Here is a 19,168-nt window from a genome sequence, read left to right on the forward strand (position 1 = left end):
CACTCAGTTCCCTCCAGCTATACCTTTAGCTCTCACTGCAGGTGCTCTTCCTCACCTCTTGCACAGCCCACGAATTGGCATCTCGCTCATTCTGCTACCCAAACAATTCTACTGGGATCTTTTGTTGACCTAACCCGGGGTCAGTTGAATACTGACAGCCGCTGTGTGTCACTCCCATCCTCAGCCCCAGCAAGACCAGGGATCATTGGCCCCTCCCCCGCGGGTTCCCCGCACCCTCGCACCCTCGTGGGAAGCCAAGCTGCAATCTAGGAGGTCCTTGGTCCTAATCCCGTCTGAAAGGTTAGCAGCTTCGAGTTAACCTGAGGGCCTGAGGCATTCGTCTCTACATAGTCCCCCAGTAGAGAAAGATTCCAAGTCCAGTGCTGAGAAGCCATCAGTCTCTGCTTTCCAAGATTTCTGGAAAGATTTGGCTTCCTTCAGACTGACCCATCCTTCTTTAGAAATGCTAAAATTCCTGCCTTGGCCACCTGTTCTCTGTTCAGCTTTGCATATCTGTGGCCCATCCACAGATGAGAGTTCCCCTTCACCTTTAAGAAAGCAACCTGATTTGCAAGTGGCTGAGATAGCTCTAGCCCCTGGGTATCTCGGAGGAAGGATCCTGTTCCTGGCCTGAGGTCATCCTTGGAATTCCTGATCCCTGCACACTCCAGCCGTCCTCCTCCTCCTTTTCCAAGGCCTCTTGAGTTCCCTCCCATCCCCATCAATTAGCAGGACTAATGGTCCCCCCACTGTGTTCCCTAGCACAACTGCCAATTTATCATAGCAAGGTATTGATTATTCTTGACATTCTATTAGGGCCATTTTGGGCCCATTACACTTATTTTCATTTCAAAATAGAGCGTTAAAAGGCAATCTACAACTGCCTGACACCTAAGCAAACACCCAGACCCATTATGTCAACAACTTGGTAAATGTTTTACTCAGTGGTTTCCAGCTGCCATGAGGAGAGATCCAACCATTTGCCAGATGCTCAGATAGTGCTTGGAGAATAATCTTTAAAGGGCATTATCTGGAAGGGAGTGCTGCAGTAATAAATAATTTTAGGTTTGCTGAATTTTTTTTCATGCAGTGCTGGCTGGGGATTGAAACCAGAGCCACTTGCATGCTAGGCAAGACTTCTACCACTGAGCTGGCTTCCCAGCCTTGAAATTTTTAATTTTTTTTGAAGGGGGACAACAAACATGCGAAGCATGGTAGCATGTAACTAATCCCAGCATCCAGGAGGCTGAGACAGGATGATTGCCACAAATTCAAAGCCAGCCTAAAGTTACATGGTGAGTTCATGGTTAGCCTGAACCCATAGCAAGACCCAGTCTCAAAGAAAGAAAAAAAGGAAGAGGAAGGAAAGAAAGAAAGAAAGAAAGAAAGAAAGAAAGAAAGAAAGAAAGAAAGGGAAAGAACAAAAAACAGTATGATGTAAGGAAAACAGAGCATGGACTAAATTTGGATTCATGTTAGACAAATTGGACTTCAGTGTTCGTCCTGACAAGGTTGCTTGCTAGCTCTGTGGCATTTCTAAAGCTCAGTTTCCTAGGGCTGGGGATTTAGCTCAACGGCATAAGCGCCTGCCTTGCAAGCAGGCAGTCGTGAGTTTGACCCCCGGTACCGATAAAAAAGGAAAAAGATAAAAAAAAAAAAAAAAGCTCAGTTTCCTCATCTGTATGATGGGCACAAATAGAAGGTTGACTGCCTGGGGAATTTTTTACTTTTTCAATTGAGTTTTATTGGTACATTTTAGGTATAAACCTGAGTATTACTGAAATAAGAAACTTGAAAGCCCTTTGTAGACTATAAGCTTTGTGAACATTTTGTGAGTTCTGCTACTAGTTTTTTTTTTTTTTTTTTAAATAGGGTCTTACTCTGCAGTTCAGGCTGGCCTTGAACTCAAATTGTAACCCAGACTGGCCTTAAACTCACAGTGATCCTCCAGTCTCAACTTCCCAAGTGCAGGAATTACAGGCATGTAGTACCATGCCCGTCTCTGCCACTAATTCTTAAATGGCAATATAGTTGGTTTGGTCCATTCTCATTGATGACTTATACTAAAAGAAATAGAAATTTAAAAAGAGGAAGTTGGGCCAATCAAGCAGCCCAATTTCACCTTGACCCAACTACGTCACATAGGATCCTTCATTGCTTCGCAGGGTTCTTTGGAGAACAGTGATATGGAGCTGGCAAATGGCTTCCAAAAGCCAAGAAGTGTTAGGGGCACGTCTTGGGGTAGAAATGCTTTAAGCAGCAGGCAACTGAGAACATTCAGTCCTCTTCTCCTGTAGTAATATCAGCCACAAAACATAGAATTTTAATATCTACTGATCATATGAGCCACTGACCCTCCGACCCTGGCCTGACAGAAGGCTCCCACAGTCTGGATGACCTTGGGCTGGTCATTTCAAGTCCTGCCTCTTCACCTGGCTCCTGCAGACATGAAGATACCCCTTCCTACCTGCTTACCTCATGGGTCTCAAGTGAGGTCATGTGTTTGAAAGACTTTGGTAAACAGCAACTGTTTACAAAGCTGTCTGCCTGAAAATAATCAGTAAGAGTGAGAGATAAATGTGAAAGGACAGAGGACAGAGGACAGTCCTTGGGGGTGGCGCTGCACCAGGCAGGAGCAGGAGTTTCTGTCTGAAGACAATCAGAGCTGGCGATGCTTTCCAGGAACTGATGCACCCACCGGGAAAGTGATCTAGATTGGAGTTTGCTTTGGGATTGTACACAACAGCTTTGAGAGTTTTAGGTTTGAATCCTGCTTACATCACGAATGGTGATAATTTACATACTCTCAGGCAATTTATTTAATCTTTCTGAGCCTCTTGGTTTTTCTGTGTAGCAGGAGAATAGTGATAGCCTCTGCCTCTCTGGCATTGTCATGCTGATTATTGAGATAATGCACTTAAAACAACTTGCACAGTGCTTATCCCAGTTCTCTGTTGGGATGTTAGCTGCACTTTCAGTTGATAGGTGGGCTGTGGAAGGAAAAAGAGAGGCAATGAATGTATTAAACTGGTAAATTGTTTCATTTTGGCTCAGTGCCCTGTATTGCTCTCACTTAGTGAAACGTATCAACATCCTACACATCGGCAGGAACCAGAGCATTGCAGGGCAAAGGAGAACAGTGTTGTCGGGCATGGTGGTGGTAAAATTGACTTTTTGTCACAGTATTCTTCTCACATGTTACACAACTTTGTTTTGTTTTATTAAAGTTAAAACAGCAACAAAAAAAATAAGCTTTGCCCTGAAGTGTGGTAGCTTTGGGCTGTGAGGCGTTGTAAAGATCAGAAGTCCGCAATTTACAGAAAGTAAAGCCAAGTGCTAGAGTGACAGGTTCTCACTGCAGTGAGGAGCACCCCCTGGGACCTGAGTGCAGCTCCGTGGGCACAGCAGGCCAGACCAGGGTGGATGCGGCTTGTCCTGCAGCAGCTGTGCAGCTCTGGGTTCAGCCCCTGGCCCCACATTCCTTTCACCTGTGCTTCCAGGGCTCTGCCAGTTGCTTCTTCAGCCCCTGCTCAACGTTACCTCCTTCCAGAGTCTCTGTCATCTTACCTCATTATCTTCATTCTTTTCTTCATAGCGTTTATGTGCTATCTAATAATCATCTCTTTTATTTACGTGCTTTCTGCGCCCCTTTCTTTCCATAGAAGATAAACACTGTTAGACCAAGGACAGTGTTTCACTCGCCCACACTCTCCCTAGCATAGAACACTGGCATGGCACTCAGAAGGTGTTTGACAATAAAGGAACTAATGAATACATGACAGTTGCTAATGATAGGGAAGGAGCAGGCCAGCTGCGTCCCAGCTTCCCACTGAGTGAAAAAGGGGATGTGCTCAGACTTTGCAGAATGGCAGAACTTTTGGACATAGAAAAACTGGTAGCCAAGGCCAAGCTGCAGGCAGTGGTTGGTGTGAGGTTTACGCCAACAGCAGCCACCTTTAGTTTGGTATCAACATTAGCAGTGAGCATCTGTAAGCATAGGCCTGCTGGTTGAATATAGTCCCTTGGATCTGGTCCCTTGGCTTGAAGGCAGTAATGGATATAAAGGCTAACGACCATACTGTTCCCAAAATGAAAAATTAAAGACAAAATCTAGTACACATCTGTAATTCCAGCAGCCTGGGAGGTTGAGGTAGAAGAAATACAAGTTCAAGTCCAGCCACGTGATTTAGCAGTTTAATTAGACTGTCACAAAATATGAGAAAGAAAAAATGTCTAGCTCAAAGGAAATAAATTCTTGGGAAATTTTACAGCTCCTTTTGATTCAACCCACACTGTTGGGTCAAATCCTGTAATAAGACAAGCTCAGTGCGTGTATCTCTGTGTGCATGGGATTTAAGCAGCAACAATGAACACAAAGAGAATGAAGACAGCAAGGAAGAAGCACCGATCGTTCTGGCTCAGATGACCAAAGGGCTTCAGAAGCCCCGCCTGAAACGATCAACCAAGCCAGACTCTGGCCTTGTGTGCCTGTCAGAGGGAAAGTGCAGCCTGCAGAGAAATTCACAGCTCAGCCAGCCCTGGAGTCAGCACCCCAGCACCCCTGCTACCAGAGTCTGTGGCTCCTGGAGATGTAACACCCTTTGCTGGCACCACAAATGATGGCAGGTTTGGGGACAGATCCGGATCTGCCAATAGGCAAACCACTTCCTGAAAGCTGCTTTGCTGTTTGCAAAGAGAAGGATGAACTCACAAACCCCTCAGTGCCTTGGGAAGAAGCCCTAGCTCTTCTGACCACAGTTTGGGCGGTGCAGAGGCTCCCTGGCAGGACGCAAGAATGGTGCTTGCACTTGGCAGGTGAAAGTGAGGTTCTGAACTCCCAGGAAAAACATAACAGTGCCTCCTCTGATCATTGGACTCGCTCTTAAAATGTTGTACCTCTGCACTTTTCCAGACAGTTTTATAATAATTTTTTAAAAAGTTATTACTATGTAGCCCAGGCCTCAAATACACAATTCTCCTGCGTCAGCTTCATGCATGCTGGGATTACAGACATGCACCACCATGTCTGACTTCTGTTAATAATTTTTTTAATATTCCACCTTCTCACATTCGAAGTGTAACTGTTCCCATAGCAGAGCCTGAAATTTAACTTCCATGCGACAATTTGGGAAACGGCCAATGCTGGAGGGTACATGCATTCCAGTTCCTCCCTGCGCCACCCTCCGCTCTCCTGAAGCCCCCTCATTATCCTATATACCTCAGTTTCTTCATTTACAACCTGAGCAACTGGATGAAAGCAGTGTCTTGCAAATAACCAAGTTCAACGCATCACTAAACAAAATAAAAGCCAAACATGAGATGCATGCCTTTAACTGGGAGGCTAAGCAAATTCAAGCCCATCCTGGGCAACTTAGTGAGATCCTGTCTCAAAATAAAAAATCAAAAGAGCTGGGAGTAGCTAAGTATGAAAGCCCTTGGTTCAAACTCCAGCACCATAATAAGTTTACATGCATACATACATACATACATACATACATAAAGTAGGTTGTAACCAATTTTTTAAAAGTGAAATAGAATAGTGTAAAATATAAAATACCACAGTGTGGGGGGGGGGCATTGTTTGTTTGTTTGCTTTTTGACACAGGATCTTCCTGCAAAATCCAGGCTGGCCTTGACTTCACTATTTTGCCCAAGCTGGTCTTGAACTCTTAATGCTGAGGTCACAGGCATGCACCACCACACCTGACTCCAGCATTGTCTCCTGAAATGCATTTCATCTATAAACAAAGAGGCGGTGATATCAGCACAAAATATATTTCTCACCATGGGTTACCCTTAGGAAAAAAAGAAGAAAGCTCGTGACATACTCACTAGAGCAGGTTTTCAAGGTTCACAAACAAGCATAGACCAATCAACAGGTCCCTACTATTCCTTACCTAATTACCTGTTCCTCACTGTTTCCCCAGATGGAGCCCAGCTCCATGTGCACATTCGATTTGGCTCAACTTTGGCTCAACTTTCTAACTGTGGATACGGTGACCTAGAAAAGGAGACACTCAATGCTGCATTCATTGTCCAGCATGACATCAGCCAGAAAGCATTGGGAAAATAATAATATTATGATCAGTGAGTGAAGGCCTGCCCTGTGCCAGGTTCTGGACTAAGTAAACTGCACACACTGTAGGTGTGCGTTACCCAAGGTCTGCGGGACTCATTTTGGGGAAATGGAAACTGACACACAGAAAAGTAATAACGTGGCCTTCCCAAGCCTCAGAACTGGCAAATGACTAAGGCAGCATAGGAGTCCTTATCTGTCCACCCCTGGGGTCTTTTTCTCAGATGCTTCGCAGCAAAGTGAGTTTGTTCCAACCTCATCCCAGTCTTTACTGTACAAGCAACCAGGTCCTCCCCAGCCTCACAGTGATCCCCAGTTGGTACAAGTGAGTTGTTTGCATTTCTAAAGGAGCAATCAAATACTCTTCTTCCAGCCTCAGAGCAGGGGCATGCTCCAGAAGGCCTGGATTAAACTGAGACGTCTACTACTTTGGGGGACATTCTTTCTTCTTCTTCTTCTTCTTCTTCTTCTTCTTCTTCTTCTTCTTCTTCTTCTTCTTCTTCTTCTTTTTCTTCCTCCTCCTCCTCCTCCTCTTTTTCTTCTTCTTCTTCGTGCCGGGATCAAACTCAATGACCTCATACTTGCCAGACAGGTGCTTGTGCCACTGTGCTGAACCCCCAGCCCAAGGGGACATTCTTAATATACAAAATTTCTTCTAGAACAATCAGTCCTTTGAGATTTCCCCAGATTGCCAGCAATTGGACAGAAAATTCCATCTCCCATACCTGGTTGCTTCATAGCACCCATTGCCTTGTGCTCTTTACCTGTAAATGTTCTTCATCTCTGAGCTGTTTGGGAATTCCTTTCTATCCTGAAAGTGTCCTCTTGTCATTCTGATGCATCCAACTGCATTTCACCATTTCACTGGTGAAACTGTTTCAGGCAGCTGAGCTAGTTAGAAATACTATAGGCAGTGAGACAAGGCTAGGTCCTCAAAGGAGCCAGTGCTGAAGCCCAGATACCTTGCAACTGTGGGGGAGACAGACACCTCCTACAGTGGGCCAGGCCTCCAAGAAGAAAGATCAAACAAATGCATCCACATCCTAAGGACTGATATTCTAAATGGTTCCCTACCACCTTGAGGAAGCCAGGAGTCGCCATTCCAACCTCCTAGGAAGAGTCACTGCTCTCCAAGAATGCCTGCTTTCTACATGACTCGCTTCCCCATTTGTCCCTAATGTAATCAATTTTACCTGATCTTATTGGCTAACCATAGCTCTATCCTACCTTATGCCCATCTGCCTTGTGAGTTCCCAGTCCCCCACCTTGAGCCCTTTTCGCCCCCATGATTTTGCTCTTTAAAAGTCCCTGGAAAAGACAGAGTTCTGGGCAACCCACTCTCGGAACCACTAAGACAGAAGACAGACCCCTCTCTAAGACAGAAGCTTTTTCTCTCAATAAATATATTCTGCTCTTAACCGCCATTGTTTCTAAAATTCATTCTTCGATTTTAGAGAACACGAACTCACAGACATAATAAGTTGGGAGTTTCATTTCCCTATATCAAAACCACATCTGGCTGGTGCCATTGGGTAAGAACTTGTCCAGTATACTTGAGAATACAGAATAAAGACATCCAGGTGCCAACTTTCTTCATATCAAAAAGATCCTTTTGTTTTTTGTTTGAGATAATTCAGATTGAACCCAAAGAGCTACCTCTCTATCTTCTTTTTATTTTTTATTTGGAGAGAGGGTTTTCCTAAATCACTAAATTGCCCAGACTAGGCACAAATTTACAATCCCTTGGTCTCACCTCCTAGACTGCTGGGATTAGTCTTGGGCCCCTGCACCTCATTTAGAAGTTTTAGAGTTTTCTAATTCACCACCCAGATTACAACATCCCCACTACCCTACAGTTCCAAGGAAATTACTCAGGGCTTAAATTAAACTTTAACCTTGTTTCAAGTTAAAAATACAGTTTAGCACATTAGTTTCATATGTTCCTATTTCCTGGCCTCAAAGAATCTAACAGCTTGGAGCCGGCAGTAGTTGAAGTCCAATTTAGCACTCAATAGCCGGCATCCCCACCCCCAGGCAAGGGGACTAGAGGGGTCCCCCTGCTCCCACAAGGATGTATGCAATTTGGGGGACTGGTTCCTCCATTCTTGAACTTCCCCTGGGCAGTATCCACATTGTATGCCTGATCTGATGTCTATCTCCTTTACAGGTGCAGGGTCAGCGTTTCTGGGCAAGGTAACCCTCAATAAAAGAGATTACCCTGAACTATTTTTTAAAAATTTTTTTTTTGAGACAGGGTCTTACTGTGTAATTCAGGCAGCATTAAACTTGCTAAGTATCCTAGCAGGCGAACTTGGGATGATCCTGCCTCAGCCTCCTAAATGCAGTGATTGCAAGCCCATACCACCCTGCTGGGCTTTTTCCAGTGATCTTTTTATCGAAGTATAAAATCCATGTAGACATGTACACATTTATATTCATATAGTAGAAGAGAATATGTCGAGAACTCTAGCAATCCTGCACTGTGACTCTGTCTTCAAATGCCCCAACTTGTAACCAGATAGTCACCTTGTCTAGTAGGAACACTTGGTTTGGCTGTGTGTGTGTGTGTGTGTGTGTGTATGATTGTGTTTCTAGGGATCCAACTCAAAGCAGGCAAGCCTCTTGAGCTACCCTCAGCCCGCTTTGGCTTGGGGTTGAGCTCCACTGGTGAGCGTTAGCTGTGGCATTGTGACATTGGGTTCTTCACACATTTGCTACCAACCATTCCACTCTGACCGTGCTGTTGACAAGTATTTAGGTTGTTTCTAATTTGGGGCTCTAATGAACAGAGTTGTCATCAACACTCGTATATTTCTTGTTAAGTATTTGCCCAAAAGCAAAATTGTTCAGCAATCAGTTTTAATTGTTCAGCAATCAGTTGGCCATAGAAGCTGACAGGTTGATTTTAAAATTTATGTGAAAATATAAAGAGCCCAACACCACCCAGATGATCCTGAAGAATAAAGCAGGAGGTCTTTTTTCTTTTTTTTTTTTAAACAGGGTCACACTGTGCAGTTCAGACTGCACACTTTGTAGCCCAGGCTGGTCTCAAACTTGCAGTGATCCTCCTGTCTCAGCCTTCCGCGTGCTGGGATTACAGGTCTACCATGTCCGGCTTCTAAGCAGGAGGTCTCGTACCACTACCTACTAAAAAATTCCAGTAATTAGGACAGTGTGGTGCTGGCACAAATAGATCAGTGGATTGGAAGACAGAAACAGACTCACAAAGACAGGCCACTTGATTTATGATACTGGTGGTACTGTGATTTAGAGAGCAGAGGATGATGTTTTCAATAAACAGAGCCAGACCCACTAAATAAACACATTTTTTAAAAAAAATTAACCGTACATTAAAATTAGTTCCAGATGGACTACAGACCTACACATTAAAATATTAAAGTAAAACAACAACTTTGCAAGACATATATATATATATATATATATATATATAGTGAAATAATGCTGCTTTGTGAGGTTCCTGTATCACACACACATATAATATGTGTGCACTACATATTCCAGTGTATGTACAACAGAGTAAAACTTGGGATAAGCACATATTTCTTAAGTAGCACATAATAAACACTAGTCATAAGGGAATAAAATTCACAAATTGGACTACTCTTATTTACTTATTTTTTGGACTACTATTAAAATACGAAGGTTATTTCATTTTTCAATGCACCCTACTCCTCTGGAGTAGCTCTTGCTCTCTTTGGCTCTTCCCCTTCCCTCATCTTCAAATAAATTATCTGCCTTTATTTAAAATAAATCAAATAAAAATAAAAGTTGTTCGCCAAAAGATATCAGCAAGTGATTGAACACAGAGCAGAGATTGAGAAAACGTATTTGCAAAAATATATCCAACAAAAGCTGGGCACAGTGGTACAGGCCTGTAACCCTGGCATCAGAGGCTGAGGCTCAAGGGTCAACAGAGTTCCCGCCCAGCAGTGTCACAGTGTCTCAAAAGAACCAAAAAAAAAGCCCCAAAAGTATATCCAACAACATTCTATATTGTACATGGAATGGAAAAATCTTTTCTCTTTCCTTTTTCCCTTTCCTTCTCCATCCCTTTCCATTTGTTCCTCCTTTCCCTTTCCCTTTCCTTTCCTTCTTCCCCTCTTCCATGTTCCCCTCCTCTCCCTTCCCTTCCCTTGAGATGGCACTATGGCACAGGCAGGACCCGAACTTCTGGACTCAAGTGATCCTCCTACCTCAGCCTCCTAAGAGGCTGGAACTACAGGTCCTCACCACTGCACCCCACCAAAAGTATTATTATTATTATTATTAACCAGGATCAAAATCAGGATCTCGCTCTTGGCAAGCAAGCCCCTACAACGCTGAGCTAAATCCCTGGCCTGAAAGGTATTATTTTTTAAAGAACTGCCTGTCCTGAAGAAGGACATTTTTTTCTTACCATTATTCCCCGAACAATGCAGTACAGTAGTACAGTAACTGTTCACATAGCACTTGCACTGTCTCAAGTATCTCGAGTAGCCCAGAGGTGACTTAGAAAAGACAGGAGGATGTGTGAGGTTATATACAAACACTACACCATTTTACACCAAGGACTTGAGCAGCTGCAGGGTTCCTATCAGCAGGGGTCTTGGGATCAATCTCCTACAGATCCTGAGGGAAGACTGTACATTCAAGGGGCAATAAACATAAGAAAAGGTACATAGGGAAATGCAAATTCAACTGTCACGAGACACCTGCCACACTGGAAAGGACTAAAATGGAAAAGTCAAGTCCAGCATGCTGGCTTTTGTCTGTGGGGCCAGCCCTCTGAGAGGCTGGGACAGGAGGATTGCAAATTCAGGCTCAGGCTGGGTAACTCATGGAATCCCCACGAATACAAAGTAAGTAAAGCCAGTAAGCCATTCAATAAATGAACACAAAAAAATCAAGTCATACTTGGTGTTAGCGAGAATGGGGAGTCCCTCAAGCTCTCCTGGCCCGCTGAGGAAGCTAATTCATCCACTGCATTTTTTAAATGCTGAATTTGGCGAACACCACAAAACAAATTAACAGAATCTATCCAAAAATGTGTTCCTTCCCAGCTCCAAGCGGGAGGTACAAAATGGTGGCCTGGAAGCCGCAGGGTTGTCACCACCAAACATGTGCACCTTAAGCTGTACTTGTGGTCGAGCCTGTGCTTCCTCCATCCTGGAAGGAGCCTCCATGGGCTCCTTTTCTTCTCGCTGCTCCTGTACTCAGACATCAGCATTCTCAGAGCCACATTCCCTCCTTGGTGTTTTGCTAGAGTCTGTGAAAGCCACTGGGAATAGGATGGACCCCGGCCAGGCTGAGCTCCGGGAAACAAATGGGCACAAGCTTCGAACAGCTCGTGGCTCCCATCTCCTCCTCCGGAGACTAGCACCATCCAACCACTCTCAGGACAACCCCACAGCGAACTACTGGTAGGCGAGGCTACCTGCTTTTTCATTTCTCCATGGATTCAGGTTGCAGAATCATCCTCCTAGAAGAGCAAACGGGGCTGCACATACTGAGTACCCCTTTGCATCTCCTGTGACTGGTGATACACTGTGTCTGATTGTACTTATCTCCTGACTGTTTGCAAGGCTACATATTTTTAAATGCATTTCTATTTTTTCTTAGGTAATTGGTAGTTTCCATATTTTGACCACTTGGCTGTTAAATTTTCCCTATCATTTTGAAATAATAATCTATGTATAAGAATATTAACTTTTTATCTGTTCTATTTTATGGGGGTGGGAATTGAACCAGCGCCTTCACACAGTGCTATATTCCCAGCCATGTTCAGTTTTTTTATTTTGAGACACAGTCTCACTAAATTGGCCAAGCTGGGCTAGAACTTTCAATCTTCCTGCCTCAGTTTCCCAAAGTGCTGCAATTACAGCTGTGCGCCACCATGCCTGGCTCTCTCCTTCATTTGTGGGTTTTTTTTTTTTGTATATGAATTTTAAATGTTCATATACTAAATTATATTGTCTGTTATAACTTACTGTATAACTTTCTCTGTGTGTGTGTGTGTACGTACCAGGGATCAAATTCATAGTCACACACTTGCCACACAGGCGCTTAAGACACTAAGCTAAATCCTCAGCAACTTTCTCTCTTTTTGAGACTGGGCCTCACTATGAAGTTGAGGTTAGCTTTAACTCACTAGGTAGCCCAAGCTAGCCCCAAATTTATGATCCTCCTGCCTCAGCCTCTGCTAGAATTACAGGTGTATGCCATGTCCAGCCTGTTATAACTTATGTGCTTTGTAGAATATTTAGGTAAATCCCTTTCTATCTTCAAATTATAAAATAGTTACGTGATTTTTAAAAATATGATTCGTTTGGTGTCTTTAAATATTTAAATCGCCTGGACTTTACTCTGCATGAGACTGCAGTTGTGTGTACACAACCATCTTCCCCCCACATGGTAGACAGCAGCTCCAGCACCAGTTATTAAATACTTTTTTTTTTTTTTTTTTTTTTGAGACAGGATCTTACTATGTAGCTCAGGCTGGCTTTGAACTGACGAACCTCCTGCCTCAGCCTTCCAAGTGCTGAGATTGCAGGTGTGCACCGCTGTTTCTGGCTGATTTATTGAATAATGTATGCCTCCCCATCTGTCTATGTTTGGATGATATTGTAAGAGGCTTTCTGGGCAGTCCAACATCACAGAAGGACCACGCAACACCTATGGGGAGGAAGCTGCATTGTCACAATGATGTGACAGAAAAGGTGGGCGCCTAAAGTATCATAGGAGAAGAAAGGAGAGCAGAGCACGGAGGAGAGAGGAGGACGTGACCGTGCCAGCCCTCCCGGGCTCCCTGACTCCCACTCGCCTCTCTAGCTGCCTTGCTCAGGTGAATCTGGACCCAGATTCCTGCACCGAAATCTTGGCTTCACCATCTGCTGGCACAATTCTAATCTCAAGCAAGTTTCTTGATACTTGCAGTTGCTGTTTTCCATCTGTGAAATGAAGGTCATAGTAACACCTATCACAGAGCATCTTGGGGAGGATTTAAAAGCTAATTCATATGAGGCTCTAATGCTGGTACCTGGGACAGAGTGGTTTCAACTAGTATTGTTACTAGTGTTTTGTTTCCTTTGGTTGTTTTTTCGAGTTATCTTTGAACTCACTATGTGGTCCAGGCTGACCCTGAACTCAAGGTGATCCTCCTGCCTCAGCCTCCTAAGGACTGGTATTACAGTCACACACCCCTCTGTTATCAGAGTTTGTTGTTGTTTGTTTGTTTTCAGGAACAGATGAGTTTATTTCAGCAGTGTTTGAAACTCTTGCCTTCAGCAAGAGTACTACAAAAATTATACCAGGAAGACAATTTTTTACACTGTCATAAAAGTTCCTTTTGTACTTTTGTTCAACACTGATCAACAAGCAGTTTCAGTCCACATCTGTTGTGATTATCTGTTGAGTCAATCCAAGCTTCTTCGAAGACTCTGGCATCTCAGGTGGGGGAGCCCGAGGGAGACTGAAGTGAACCTTCACAATGTCATCGACAAACCCCTGTAGTGCAGAGTCCCGGTCATGCTGAGTCCACACAGCATTAAAGCCAAGCCTCTGGAGGACCTGAGAAGCACTGCTACCTTTCTCTGTATTCAGCACAGAAGCGGCAGCATGAAAGGCAGTTGCCCAAAAGACTCCAGCTATGTGGCCCCACCACATATGTTACAGCCAACCAAACACTGTGATGCGCAATCGAGACAGGCATCCTCCTCCCCATGCATGTTGCTACACAAGGCTTCACAGAGTTCCTAAAAGCCAAACTTGCAGGGCCCTTGCATACAGTAGCAGAGAAAGTGGAAGCCTGTCCCTTAGCCAACCATGAGCACCACACTTTATAAGTGTAACTGAGAGTCCATTAAATATGCCCTTGTACTTTTGGGGGTCCACTGTAATTTAAGACCCCCACAAAGCCACACAGTGTGTAAAACTCCGTGGAACCATGTTCACAGCTATATTCTTGTGCAGCGGCAGCGGCCAACTTGCAGGGGCAGCATGGGAGCCCAGGGACCCCAGGGAGCTGCTGCTGCTGCTGGGGCCCACGAGGCCATCATGCACCAGCTGCAATGCGGCATGTAGAAGGGGTTTGCCCACGCAATGGATGAGAACACGTCCTCGCAAACACCCTCCTTCGACAGGCTGTGGCTCACAGAACTTTCAGGGTTTTATTTTTGGTATCAGAAATCAAACTCAGGACCTTGGCTTGCCAGGCAGGTGCTCATGCTGCTGTGCTATATTCTATCAGTGTTTTTGTTTTTGTTTTGTTTTATCTGTTTTTTGTCTTTTTGAGACAGGGTCTCACTGTGCTGTTAAGGCTGGCCTTGGGCTCACTTTGTAGCCCTGGCTGGTGTCAAACTTGCAGCAATCCTCCTGCTTCAGCCTCCCAAGTGCTGGGAATACAGGTGTGAGCCACCACAACCAGCTTTTTTAAAAAATCAATTTTTTTTTTTTTTTTTTTTGTCTTTTTGGGTCAGGGTTTCCCTCTGCAGTTCAGGCTGGCCTTGAATTCACTTTGTAACCCAGGCTGGCCTCGAACTCACAGCCATTCTCCTGGGGTGGCCTCCCAAGGACTGGGATTATAGGTGTACACCATATCAGTTTATTTTACTTCAATTCATTTTATTTTTTTGGTACCAGAATCGAACTCACGACCTCATGCTTGCCAAGCAGGCACAGCCACTGAGCTGTATCAATTTATTTTTAAGGAACAGTGCAACCATCCCTTTTCTCACGGAACATAGCTTCGAGCCCTCCCTCCCTATGGGTATGAAAGTCTAGGCCTGAAACCATGGAAAGGGCTAGGAAGGATTCAGGATCAGATGATCACTGGAGTCACGTAAGAAAGGCTTTATTGTCTTGAGACTAGGTCTAGCAAGTGTCAGGGTTGTAGATGTGGACCACCACACCCCTTGGCTCTGTATTCTTATTTTTCACTGTTTGCTTGTTTTGGGGTTTTTGAGACAAGGTCTCACTATGTAGTTCAGGCTGGTCTTGAACTTTCAGCAATTCTCCTGCTCTGGAGTGCTGGGATTACAAGCATGCACCCCTATGCCTGTCTTGGGTCTATATTCTTCAGGGTAAATCTAAGTCATAAAGGCTGAGAGAGCAAGGATGTCACTAACCGAATGTGTTAGCAGATTAATGAAAAATGCTGATTTTCTTCTCAGTGTAGGCCACTCTGTTTTGTTTTTTTTAATGTAATACTGAGATTGAATCCAAGGCCATCATACCCAGCTACTTTGTACCCCTTTTTATTTTCTATTTTGAGTCAGGCTGGGTTTGGTTGGGGTTTTTTGTTTGTTTTGTTTTTTCCTACAGGGATTGTACTCACAACCTCACGATTGCCAGGAAGGTGCTTATACCTGTGGAGCTAAACCCCACCAGGCTGGGTTTGAACTTGTGATCCTCCTGCCTTAGCTTCCAAGACTGCTAGATTACAGGTGTGTGCTACCATACACAGCTACTTTTAGAGGTTCCGAACCTCCCCACCATGCTACAGAAGGGACCACGATTTCCAAAACTCTTTCTTGACTGACCTCCCTCCATCCCTGAGCACCCCAGGTGGCCAGGGCTCAGACTGCAGGCCTCGGGTCCGGCCAATATTTTCCACCTGCGAACCACAGCTGAGGCTCAGCTCACCTGGGGACATCAGGCATAGTGATAAGAGCACAGGTGTCCAAGCCCAGCTCCAACAGCTTTGAGACCTCGGCCACCTCCAGGGAGTCCCTGAGGGTGAACATTCAGACCGCAGGGCCCTGTGAGGAAGAAGCATGAAACCAGAGAGCAAAGGGCCTGACAGCGCCTGGGGCCCAGAGATGGTGAATAAATGCCGAATATTTCCACTTGACGCTGAGCTTCCTGCTCTCCTTGGAGCCAGCTGAGGATGGGAACCAGTACCACCTTCATCTTCAGATGCCCGAGTCCCTGAAGAACAGATCCACAGGCTCCCGAGGGTTGAGGGTGTCACTGCTAGTCCCTGCAGGAAACAGGACACTGGAAGCCAACACTGGAAGTGACAAATTCATACATGTTCTCCCTCAGCATCCTGAGCCCTGCAGCGACAGCAGCGTGGGTGGCCGCCACTACTTTACAGGGGAGTTTTTTTCAGTTTTCCTCCTCCCAAACCTTCTGTGTTTTGTTTTGTTTTTTAGTAAGTTTTTTGAGGGGAGAGGGGGTAAAATAAAGGGTCTCACTGTGTAGTTCAGGCTGCCCTTGAATTTGTGATTATCGTCCTGCCTCAGCCTCCAGAGTGCAGGGATTTGGCTTGCATGTGCCACCACATCTGGCTCTCCTTAGGCCCTCTGAAGGTGCCAGTCCAGTTTGTTGACCCACTAAGCACCCACTGAGCGCCCACCCAGTATTCCAGACTCAAAGGAAGTTGGGAAGGCATCCAAGTAGATGCTAACTGATAAATGGATATACAAACCATGTATACATGTGAAAGAATTTTTTTTTTTTAGTCTGGAGGATTATGTTATTAAATGACTAAATTGTTCAGGTGGGGCTTGAACTCAAAACCTCCTTGCTTCCCAGAGTGCTACACTTGGTTTATACTAGGATATTATTCAACCTTGAAAAAGAAATTCTGACACGTGGTGTGTCATGGATAAATTTTAAAGGCATCGTGCGTAGGAAATAAGCCTGTCACGAGGGTCTGTGTAACTGGACCGCTCAAATTCATGGGCATAGAAAGGAGAATGAAAGTCACCAGGAGCTGAGGGGAGAGCACTGCAGGTAGTGTCCAAGAAGGTCCACGCTGCTGGGGGAAGAGTTCTGGACATGGATGGGGTGGTGGCTGCATGGCAGTGTAAACACCACGCTTAATGCACTGAACTCTACACTTGAAAACTGTTACAATGGTCACCTTCATATTATGTATACCTTCTACAATTCCTAAAATGATAAAGGACTGGCAAGTAGGAGCTGTACTGCTCCCAGAACTTTCACTGCTGGTTGAGGGACAGAGAGGTAAACAAGTTTGCAAAGCCAGAAGTGAAGAGGTCCAGAGTGTGAGGTGAGCCCAGGTGTCTCTGACTGACATTTCTTTAGCCCAGGGACAGAAGTTCTCCGTAGCAGTGAGCCCTGCCAGGGGTGGGTGGGGCTGCAGGGGGGACCCAGACACTTCAAATACAGCTTGGAGGACTGTGATTACAAACTGTTTCCCCTGTGAGCCATGTGGCTGGAACTCACTTCCTTCACTGAGCCTCAGCCTTGACAGGAGTGAATGTCGAAGCATAGCACTCCCTGAAGGACAGTCTGCTGTCCCAGAATTTCCTCCTAGGCTGCGGCCCTTGTCCCTGTCACTAACTCTCCGTCTATTGCCTCTACCTTCTTTGTAAGAGCTCCCAAATCCATGTGGGCCTTTTCCTACCAACGGACCAGGGTCCAACACAAGGAAGACCACCTGAGCTTCAGAGGGGCCGACTCTAAGGCCACCATGGTCTTTCCCCCGGCCAGTCATCAGACCTTTGCAGGTGAGTGTTAGATAGAGGTGACCTTGATATGCCCTAAAGCATCGGGGAAGAGATGTGCACAGCTGTGAAGAGATTGGATGGCTGCTCCAGAAGGAAGTTGAACTTGATTCAAGATTAATCCATCAAAGGAAGGAATGTGTCCTTGGGGAGTGGATGGCAGCCGGGAGAAGAGATGTTGTCAGCATCACAGTCACACAAGAAGCAGAACTCATTCATTCTTTCATTCATTCAATAAACAATTGTTAAACCTGCTCCCTGTCCCAGGCACTGGGCAGGTGTGAGGATGAAGAGTGAACAAAGCAGTTGGGATCCTGTAAGAGGGAGTCTGAAAATAAGATGGACCAAGTGAGGTGAATTAGATACCAGAGGTGATGGATTCCACTGTTAACCCAAGGACTGGAACCCGGCTCCGTTCAGGGAAGAGAAGTCTTCACTGGTGGATTCTGAGCCTTCTCCTCCCAGTGGCAGAAGGGACCCAGCAAGCCGCCTGGGGCCACCACCTGGAATGGTGGAGGCCCACAGCTGACCCAAGTGGATTCTGCAAGGTAGCTGTCTGCTCACACTCTGGCTCCCCACAGTCAGACTTCCTAGAAGGAAAGAGTGGCGGCAGCTGGTGTGTGGTCCTCACTGTGATGCTTCTAATCTTCTGTATAAGTGAACAGGTGGAACCTAACATACATCCATACTCTGTAAATACTCACGTCCCTGAGATTAGATAGCACACCTCCATCCCTACAAGTTGAAGTGGCCTCAGGTGGGCTGAGGTGTAAACTCTCAAGTCTAGTGGGCTCCAAAGACCTATGCTACTAGCTAAGGCCACATAGAAGCCAGTCAGCTGCCCTTCGCTTGACCATAGAATTCCATGTCTGATGCAAACCACTGCACTAGGGCTAAGGATATAGCTCAGTGGCACAAGCACCTGCCTGGCAAGCACAAGGTCCTGAGTTCGCTTCCCAATACACACAAAAAAAATTGCACCTCACCCATTTCAACTATAAAATGGGCCTGATGCTTCCAATTTCCCAGGTGGCGCTGGGAACAGAATGATACAAAATGTCCAACAGTCAGCAAGACTCACTGCTTTTCATCTGGCTCTTCTTTCTGATGGCTATGCCGTGAAAGTCTTTCAGGAGGAGCTGGAGGGAAGGAAGCAGCAAGCAGTCTTAGAGGAGTCCTGGTTTCCAGGTGCGAGGGAGGCCAGGCGTGGGGTGCTGCTGGGCAGACCACGGTAGCTGGGGAGTCCTTCCAATCCGATATGCAGCAGGACTGGGCTGAGGCAATGAACTCTAGTCACAAAACCTTGGCCCTCTGTCTTGCACATTTGTGTGCAAAGTTTTGAACCCTGTGTCCAGAAACACAATGAGCATTGTGCCCTGTGTGGCTCCAGCTGCCCCACTCTGCCCCAGTGGAATGTGACCTGGAAAGTGGACTCTAGTTTTGGAAAGAGAGAGACAGGGCCGGGGATTTAACTCAGTGGCATAAGCGCCTGCCTGGCAAGTGCAAGGTCATGAGTTCAATCCCTGGGTACAGCAAAAAAAAAAGAGGGAGAGAGAGACCGAAGGGGGAAATAGTTATAACCTAAGGAAAATAATCACCCTTTTAGACCATAAATACCCCA

Source organism: Cavia porcellus, unplaced genomic scaffold (assembly GCF_034190915.1).
Source record: "Cavia porcellus strain 051 isolate PalLab524CR breed Dunkin Hartley unplaced genomic scaffold, mCavPor4.1 scaffold_1, whole genome shotgun sequence".
Classification (NCBI taxonomy): domain Eukaryota; kingdom Metazoa; phylum Chordata; class Mammalia; order Rodentia; family Caviidae; genus Cavia; species Cavia porcellus.